Source organism: Lagopus leucura, unplaced genomic scaffold (genome assembly GCF_019238085.1).
Source record: "Lagopus leucura isolate 7727_CA_CO unplaced genomic scaffold, USGS_WTPT01 Super-Scaffold_100009, whole genome shotgun sequence".
Lineage (NCBI taxonomy): Eukaryota > Metazoa > Chordata > Aves > Galliformes > Phasianidae > Lagopus > Lagopus leucura.
The window spans coordinates 10,473,564-10,481,717 of record NW_024962266.1 but is presented as its reverse complement, the minus strand read 5'-3'; the positions used below and the strand labels follow the sequence as shown (position 1 = coordinate 10,481,717).

Genomic DNA, 8,154 nt, shown 5'->3' with positions numbered 1-8,154 from the left:
CATAAAGTTAAACCTATCAAAAAAGGACATCCTTGTATTCACTGATTAAAAAAAAAAAAATGCACTTACTCATGCAAATTACAGTGCAAGGGCAGAATCCCAATGGTGTTTATTTCCTTTCTTAGAAAGGAAAAAATGCAGAATAGGATTCATTTTTATTCTTTGTGTTATCATTTGGTCTCACTTTAGGATGAAGGTTCACAGGAACTTAGTTGCAAAGATTTGACACAAAGGCTTTTGCTGAGAAGCACTTCTTGAAGTTACCTAGCTGGAAACCAGAAATTGCAGGGAACTCATTTGTTTAAATACATTTAAGTACTTGAATGAAACCAGAAGTATTTTTTGTGAGAGAGTCAGTGCTGGTCTGCTCTTAGGATAGCATGCTTGTGTTTAAGCTGGAGAAGCTCTACGAAGTAGAAGAGACGCTGCTATTCAGAAATTCAGCTTTATTGATACAAACACGGGAAACACAGTGCTTTCAGTTGTTAAATAAAGCAAGTCTGTTGAATTACATTACTATCATCTACCTCAAAACTATTTGTTTTTTTATTAAGTCTTGCTTGAATCTCTTACAGAACATCCAACACAAAACAGCCGATTACAGAAGCAGTAGTTTTTCTCCTCATTCTCATTTCCTGAGATGAGTAAGCTAATGTCAGCAGCCAAGGGAACAAGGCCAGAGTGCAGAAATAGGCAGCGCATCCTTCTGTGTGGTAAGTGAGGATTTTCTTTGTTTTAAGTAAAGTTGAAGACAGACAGGTATCCACTCCACTCTAAAGAACTTCAGCTAGCTAAGCCTAGTAATTCCATTTCAGTACAGATATTTTTTTAAGCATACTCATTGTTAAATGTAAGAGAGCATTTATGCCTTTAATAGAAACAGTCTTTCCAAAAAAACTGCACCAAGATGATAATTCTTCAGTGAAATAGATATGTTGTCATCTGCTTCCCACCATGCAAATTGCAAGCAAAGTTGCTACTGGAATTTTTGAGGCATGCCTGGAAAGGAGATCTGAGTTAGCCATGAGTCTTCCTACACAGTTTTGCTTAAGCTAGAAGGTAATTAAGTTGAAAGACCTGCCTCTTCTAACCAAGACCTAGTTTTTTACTAATTCAATTCTGAAATGTGAAATTGGTCAAGTTGTCTTTCCACCAATTCAGTGTATTGTTTGAGTTGCTGCCTTAAATACAAGTAAAATCTTATCCCCACAAGGAGAGAATAGTCTGCGTTTCTAGGAAAGCAAAGCCTGTTTTGGCCTCATTCTAGATCTCAGGAAAGGATTCCTAAGCATTTTTACTTTTTAGTTTTCTATTAGACTTCTTTTACCCAGGAATAGCTTGCAAAATAGTCTCCAAGAACTCCAACTCACTCCTTTCTAACCACCTGAGTCTCTTCAGGTTGCTAATATTGCGAAACAGCCCTAGCAATATACAGGACATATACTTAGATGGATACTCACCACAGGATTATTTTACCTCCAGCCTATCACCCAAGCCCTTTCAAAAGGCTAAACCTCCTGCACTCCCCAGAGTGCATTAAGCGACCACACATAGTGACTCAGGTCACAGACCAAGACCTCATTCAAGAAGGCTGTTCCTGAAATTAAGTCAGCTGAACTTTATCCTCAGGCAGAACCAGGCCAGAAAGAGCTGGCTTCTATCTCCTTACTTACAGCCTAGAAGGAGCATCACCATACAGGAACCACACCAGCACCCAGGTACAGTATTCCCCCACACCCCCACCCAGGGGAGCCCCTATAGCCAGGTGGGGCTCCCCCCACACTCCCACCCAGTTGGAGCCCCACCAGCTGAGGGGCTCTCCCACGGCCCAGCAGGGCTGCCTCTTCCAAAAAATTTCCAATGCCAACCAGAGCACCCTACCCACCACCCAAAAAAAAAAATATATATCTCTTTAGAGATGGTGCAAACCCTGTTCTCTATCGCAAAAAAAAAAAAAAAGGCACACAAGCTACTTCAATCCCACACATAAGCTAGAGCCAACTTGTACAACAAAAAAGAGGAAAAACTACAACAAACAATACCAACTTCAACCACAACAACAACAAAAAACCCAGAGGCAAACAAACTAAGACACATAAAAATACACCAAGTTCAACCAGTAACACAGCACAACTCACCACCACCTTAACCTGAGACAAATAATCCAAGCAACACCCCACTACCATCCAACTTCAACCACCACCACAAAAAAAAAAAAAAAAAGAAAAAGAAAAACACCCAAAGGCAAATAAACTAAGCTGACACATAATTCCAACTCATCACAACACCTACAACCTAACAGAGAACAAAATAAAAAGGAACAAAAACACTCAGAAAGACCCCAGGAAACACTGAACACAAGCCAGCCTGGGGGGATTCAGCAGTCAGCCAACAGAACACCTACAGGACACACCGTAACACCCCATGCCTACCTCTGCAGTCAGCTCTGCCACCTCCTCCTTTACAGCTTTCAGAAGAGCTCAGCTCACAGCCACTGTTGATGTTCTCCTCATAAGAGTAGCTGAACAACAACCTGAGGAAAGAGAAAAGCTCTAAGTTGTTGGACCAACAACATAGCACCGGGAACCCAAAGCACCTCACAAAAGGCCTGCTGGAGCTCCACCACAGGTAATACTCCTTACCTCTCACTCCATCAATTCCACACCTTTAGGACCAAAATGAAAGCACAGTGAAGCCTCACCTCAAGGAAGGACCCAAGCATCACACATGCAGGCAGCCAGTCCTAGCCCCTAACTGCATCCCAGGAACAGCACATACCTATCAGGGGGAAATGCCGACGAGGCGCGGCTGGGTCTCGTTAGGGCCGATCGGGTGCCTGACAGTTCGACACGTGGGCTCCGCTCCGGATCTGAATTACGGACTTAAAGCACACTTCAAGTTAAAGTTTGTTACGCGCTTCTCCTTCTCGCCTCGTTGTTGGGTTCGTTGACAAGTTAAATAACTGTACCCGATTCAAAAGGATCGCTTCGCTTTGCATTTGAAGTGAATGGAATGACAGACAGTCACGCTGCCTGAGAACATCCCCGGCCCTGACGGTTTCGAGAGACCACCAACCCCCCTTCCCCCCTCCGCCGCGCGCTTCCTCCAAATAAATAAGTAAATAAATACGTTTGAGAAACAGGTAAAAAAATTTAATCTCAGAAAACATGTGACTAAAGACGGCAGTGGAAATATGGCAGTGGCAATGTGACCGGTGGCCAAATGGGCTGCTGATACACGCCAGAAAATTGCATAGTGGTGAAATTGGAAGCGGAGCTTTGCGAACAGTTCCGTGCGGCGTTGCTCTGGGTTACGTTCCCGTGTCCTATAAATCAGTAGGATGACTTTCTCTAAGATTTTAATTATTTCTATTCGTGGACACAGGCACTACAAGACTTCAGTGATAACGTTCACCTCAGATAGCAGTTTCATTCCTCATTTAAAATTCTGACAGTTGGTCTGTGCTCAATTCTATTTTTTATAATTGTATAACTGTGAATGTTTGTACTGCACATCCTACGCACTAGATGGTTTCCCAGAGGATGGCCTAAATTGCAAATAGTGTGTTTCACGAGCAATTGTAGGCCATGGTTCTAAATGATTACAACAAGCTCTTTCTCCCAACATTTCCAGCTTGACGAGAGAAAGAAAAACGATTACAAAGAGTTTCCCTCATAAAAGTGGTTTTGAGAACAGCTAGCGAGAACGTGTTCCTACTGCTTTTCTCCAAAAGCTGTCTAGTTCATCTGTATTTCTGAATGACACCAATCGGTTCCTGTCTCACACAACTAGTGGCTTACACATCAATTATCTACATACAGCATCTCTCACTTTTGGAACCTACTGTCTGTGAAGGGTCGTGTCCTTTTGAAGGGTGGAGATCCTGAGCTGCGGAATCTGACCGAGAGGCTCGACGATGTTGCTGGCGGGCTCCTCTTAAACTGCTAGGTGTCTACAAATTACCGTGCAATTAAAGCGGCCGAAAGGTGCGATGAATACGAGGGGACTGGCTGCTCAGGCCTTCCGTGATGCGATCACAATTTTATGAGCGGTGGTTACTTATTCATTACTTCTTTCAATACAAAGAAGAAAAGTTTTGTACATTCCTGACAGCGAGTATATAAGACTCAGATTGTCGTCACTGTTCTGTTCTTAGGCCCATCTCCTTACCTCTTTTTTTTCCCCTTTTCCCATTCCCCCTTCCCTGGGGCGTGAGTCTGTACTTGCCCGTGCTCCGTCCGGTCACAGAAATGGGTGAAGCCGGCCCATAAGTCGTTTACGTCTTTCTGATTTTCTCCCCGCACAGCTTCACTGCATATTTGTAATCCTCATAAGTTGCTCACCTCCTTTTCTAAAGACTGCAAACTTTCCTTTTTTCCAGAGTTCCGGACGAAGGCCTCTGCTCAGCCAGACCGGTCTCCTTCCCTATCGGTTCATCTTCTGTGAGTTCGGGATGGTCAGCTCCTGCACCTTTAAAATTTCTTCGTTACAGTATTCCCAGCCTTCCTGGGACCCGCGTCTTCCAGAACTAGCTCCCAAGGGTCTCCGAAAGAGACCGTGATCGGCCCTCGACCCCTCAAGTCTGGGGCTCAGAAGTTTAATGGAAATGTTGCAAGCAGCAAATCTGAATGATAAAGAGTTAAAACCATATGAAGATAGTAAACTGTGGCCAAATTCTTAGAAAACACAGCAAAATGTGTCACACCGTCTGCAGCTACAAATTCTATCTCTTCTACTTGTAGATTGTAGAGCTGTGGGATCCTGCCTACTGCCAAAGCCTTCTTGTGTGTATGCGTGAAACTAGCTGCTCATTAGGTGGTCTGCATCAGCAGTGAGCTGGCCCTGGCTGCCATGATAGGAAGAGAAGGCTTTGTTTCAAAGAGAACAATGCAAGTGGTCACGTGCATGTAAGGAGCGAGTGCGCTGTCCATATAAACTTGGAAAGTGATCTCCCTTACCTTGAGAAGGAAGGTACAACTTGTGAACACCTCAAAATTCCTCAGGAAGAAGTGTTTCCTAAACTGTGCACGTCTGATCTGCAGTGAATGGTGAACAAAACCCCAAAAAAAGCATTGAGCACAGAGCCCGTCGCTGAAAATGAAAAAAATTGCTGGATGCGTAATGAACAGGGCTGGAAGAAAGACCTGTTAGCAACAGTTGCAGTGTGACGGTGACTGATGCAACCCCCTTCCCAGAATGTCAACATGGATGGGGTAATGCCAGGGATTTGCAACGTGGGAAAGAGGAAAACTGGTTACTACAAAATCTGCCCGGAGTTGCTACCGTCACCCGATGCCTTTATTATTCCCACATCGCTAAGGCAGCCCGAATCGCACTGTCAATTGCAATCTCAGACACAATAATGATGGTTACCTTCACAGGGTCTTTTTTGGCTATTATTTTCCTCAAGGCCAGCGCGGCATCAGTGTGAATTCTGCTCGATAATGTTGCAACAGTAAGTGAAAACGTTGGCAAAAACTTTGGGATGCGTTTGATGCTGGCTGGCTCTCCTGCGTTGCCTATAAGGCAAGGCCACGTCTTTAACATGGCTTCTGCCGGGAGCTTTGGCAGCAAGGTCGCAGAGTGGCCGAGATCAGAGCAGGCTGTTTTTAACCGCATCAGGCAGCGATCCTCTAACAATTGCATAATAAGAAACACTGTCACAGCAAGCAAAATGATCTCTGGTGCAAAACCCTGAGTAAAGCTGCTCAGATATTAATGCCAGAAAAAAATCACAGCTACGAGTGAGGCACATAAACACCTCGCTGCCAAACTGTCAGCGTTACGAGAAGCAAATTAGACACTTTTTAAAACTTTAGTCACTCCTAAGGAAATAATAAGAGACGAGCATCGCCTACCTGAAGAATTTCATTATGACAAAATGAAGGCTGAGCACAGTGCTTATTTACCAAGCTACCATATCCCAGGTAAACGAGTACTCACAGCATCGGTGCGTTCTGAATTTGGGGATAGGTCAGAAAAGTCACTGAATCGTAGATTTGTATAATTGTTCAATTTGGAAGAAACCTGGAAGATCGTCGAGTCCAACCACAACCTAACCAGACTACCCTCACAACCCTCTGCTAAATCATGTCCCTGAGCACCGCGTCCAAATGGTTCTTAAACACATCTGGGCATAGTGTCTCAACTGCCTCCCTGGGGAGCCTATTGCAGTGCTTCACAGCCCTTTCTGTAAAGAAGTTTTTCCCCATATCCAATCTAAGCTTCCCCTGGCGCAACTTGAGGCCGTTTCCCCTGGTCCTGTCACCTTTCGCCGGTGAGAAGAGACCAACCCTGCTCTCGCCGTAAGCAATTTCCAGGCATTAGAAGAGAGCGATAAGGTCTCTCCTCTGGCCTCCCTTCCCCCAGATTAAACAGCACCAGTTCCTTCAGTCACTCCTCGCAGAGCACATTCTCCAAGCCCTTTGTGAGCCTTGCTGCTCTTCTTCGGACCTGCTCTGGCACCTCCACGTCCTTTCTGCGCTGAGGTGCCCCAAGCTGAACACAGTACTCGAGATGAGGCCTCGCCGACTGCAGGGGCAGGATGATTTCTCTAGTCCTGCTCACCGCACCGTTCCCTATACGAGTCAGCATGCCAGTGGCCTTCCTGGCCACCTGAGCACATTGCTGGCTCGTATTCAGCCGACCGTCTATTGGTGCAGCGAGGTCCTTTCTGTATGACAGCTTTCCAGTCACTCCTCCACAAGCCTGCAGGTTTGCCTGGGGTTGTTGTGACCGAAAACTGTCATTTGTCTGCAAAATAATGAAGTCATAGTTGTTAACGTTTCCATTTATTAGCGCTGCTATGCAGTGAAACGTTTGTATCTGAGAAGTAAAGAGAAATTACATTGGATCTTCTCCTGTGTTCCTATTTTCAAAATTTAAATCAAATCCTAGTGATTCATTCAGCTACAGTTAAAGTAGAGCTGCTCCATTTCTGATGCGTGTGCTTTAGGTGCGGCTTACTTTGCGTTATTTTCTTCACTCTGTCCAATTTTTTAATATACATCTTGGCAAAAAGAAATCAGAAGCAATCTTATTATGACAGTTCTAACAGTATTCCTCACAATTTTTTTGCATTAAGTGTTAGGAAACATTTTCTAAATCATTCCTCATTCATGCCAACAGCTGACGTTTTAGAACATTAGAAGAAAACACATTGTGTTTGTCGAACCATTTGTGAGAACTCAGTTGAAGCTTCTGAAGTGCCTCCTTCCTCAACATTCTGAGCTAATTGTTGCAGTGCTTCTGCTAATCGCGGGGAAAAAAAAACCCAGAAAGCTGAAAGGTACTGTGCCTCAAATGACCTGCGAATCTGAGAAATAATGCAAAAGCGTGAATGTTGACCAGAACCGGTCCTTGTCTTGAAGCAAAAGACAGAAACGCCTCAGTGGCAGCGTGGCAAACCACGTGAGAGCTGGGCACGTACAGCTGGAGCTGTGGGATGAGGGCTTCCGGCACTGCAGCTGTGCTGTCGCAATGCGGATCAATCTCGAGTTTGTGCACTGCTCTGCATTGTCTGGAAGTGTCGCCAGACAGGCGAGAACTTTTGCCCTTGCTTGCTGCACTACTGACAATCACTGCTCTCACCTGGATTCCACGGCTGCTATCCCATCGGGCTTGCCGAAGGGGGAAATCTGGTACACCTCCTCCAACATAGCAAATGTCATCGAGGCTCTGCTGTCCTAGTACTTGTAAGTGAACAGCGCTGTGCCTTTCATGTTTTTGACTTTCTAAAAGTGCAAAGAGACACGAATATGAAATGGAAATAATTAACTGGCAAGCCGAATTCCCTGCCGGCAGCAACAGAGAGCAGTGGCAGGCATGCAGCCCACCATGGGGCAGGTGGGTCAGGGTCGAATGTAGGTCATGCCCGTGCAGTGCACCACGCTGCCCGGTTTTCATCTTCAGCCTTTGTGACAATGAAATGAGGGGATATTCACCCAGAGACCGTTGTTTTACAAACACATGGATATCAGTAACATTTCTTGGTTTGATTTCTATAATAAAATTTCCTACATCAGGGACTGATGCTTGGTTAGTCTTCTCGATCCGGCTCTGGAGAAGAACTATGTACGCTCAACAATAGCAGCGCACATGAATCACCTCACTGATGAAGATCCATTTGTTGCAATTCACAATGATGCCGAGTTA

The 8,154-nt window shown here is 44.9% G+C and overlaps 1 long non-coding RNA gene across 4 annotated transcripts; it reads right to left on the bottom strand.

The window, feature by feature from the left end:
• Positions 1 to 447: 447 nt before the first annotated feature.
• On the bottom strand, positions 448 to 7,883 carry LOC122181520. Of its 4 annotated transcripts, none has more exons than XR_006179457.1 (4): positions 4,959 to 7,883; positions 2,779 to 4,624; positions 2,433 to 2,533; positions 448 to 999 (listed from the first exon to the last, which is right to left on the bottom strand). It is a non-coding gene; the product is annotated as an uncharacterized LOC122181520 (long non-coding RNA). The 4 variants fall into 4 exon arrangements; XR_006179459.1 differs by having other exon boundaries at positions 2,779 to 5,036; positions 5,374 to 7,883; XR_006179458.1 differs by having other exon boundaries at positions 2,779 to 2,881; positions 3,845 to 7,881.
• Positions 7,884 to 8,154: the final 271 nt, after the last annotated feature.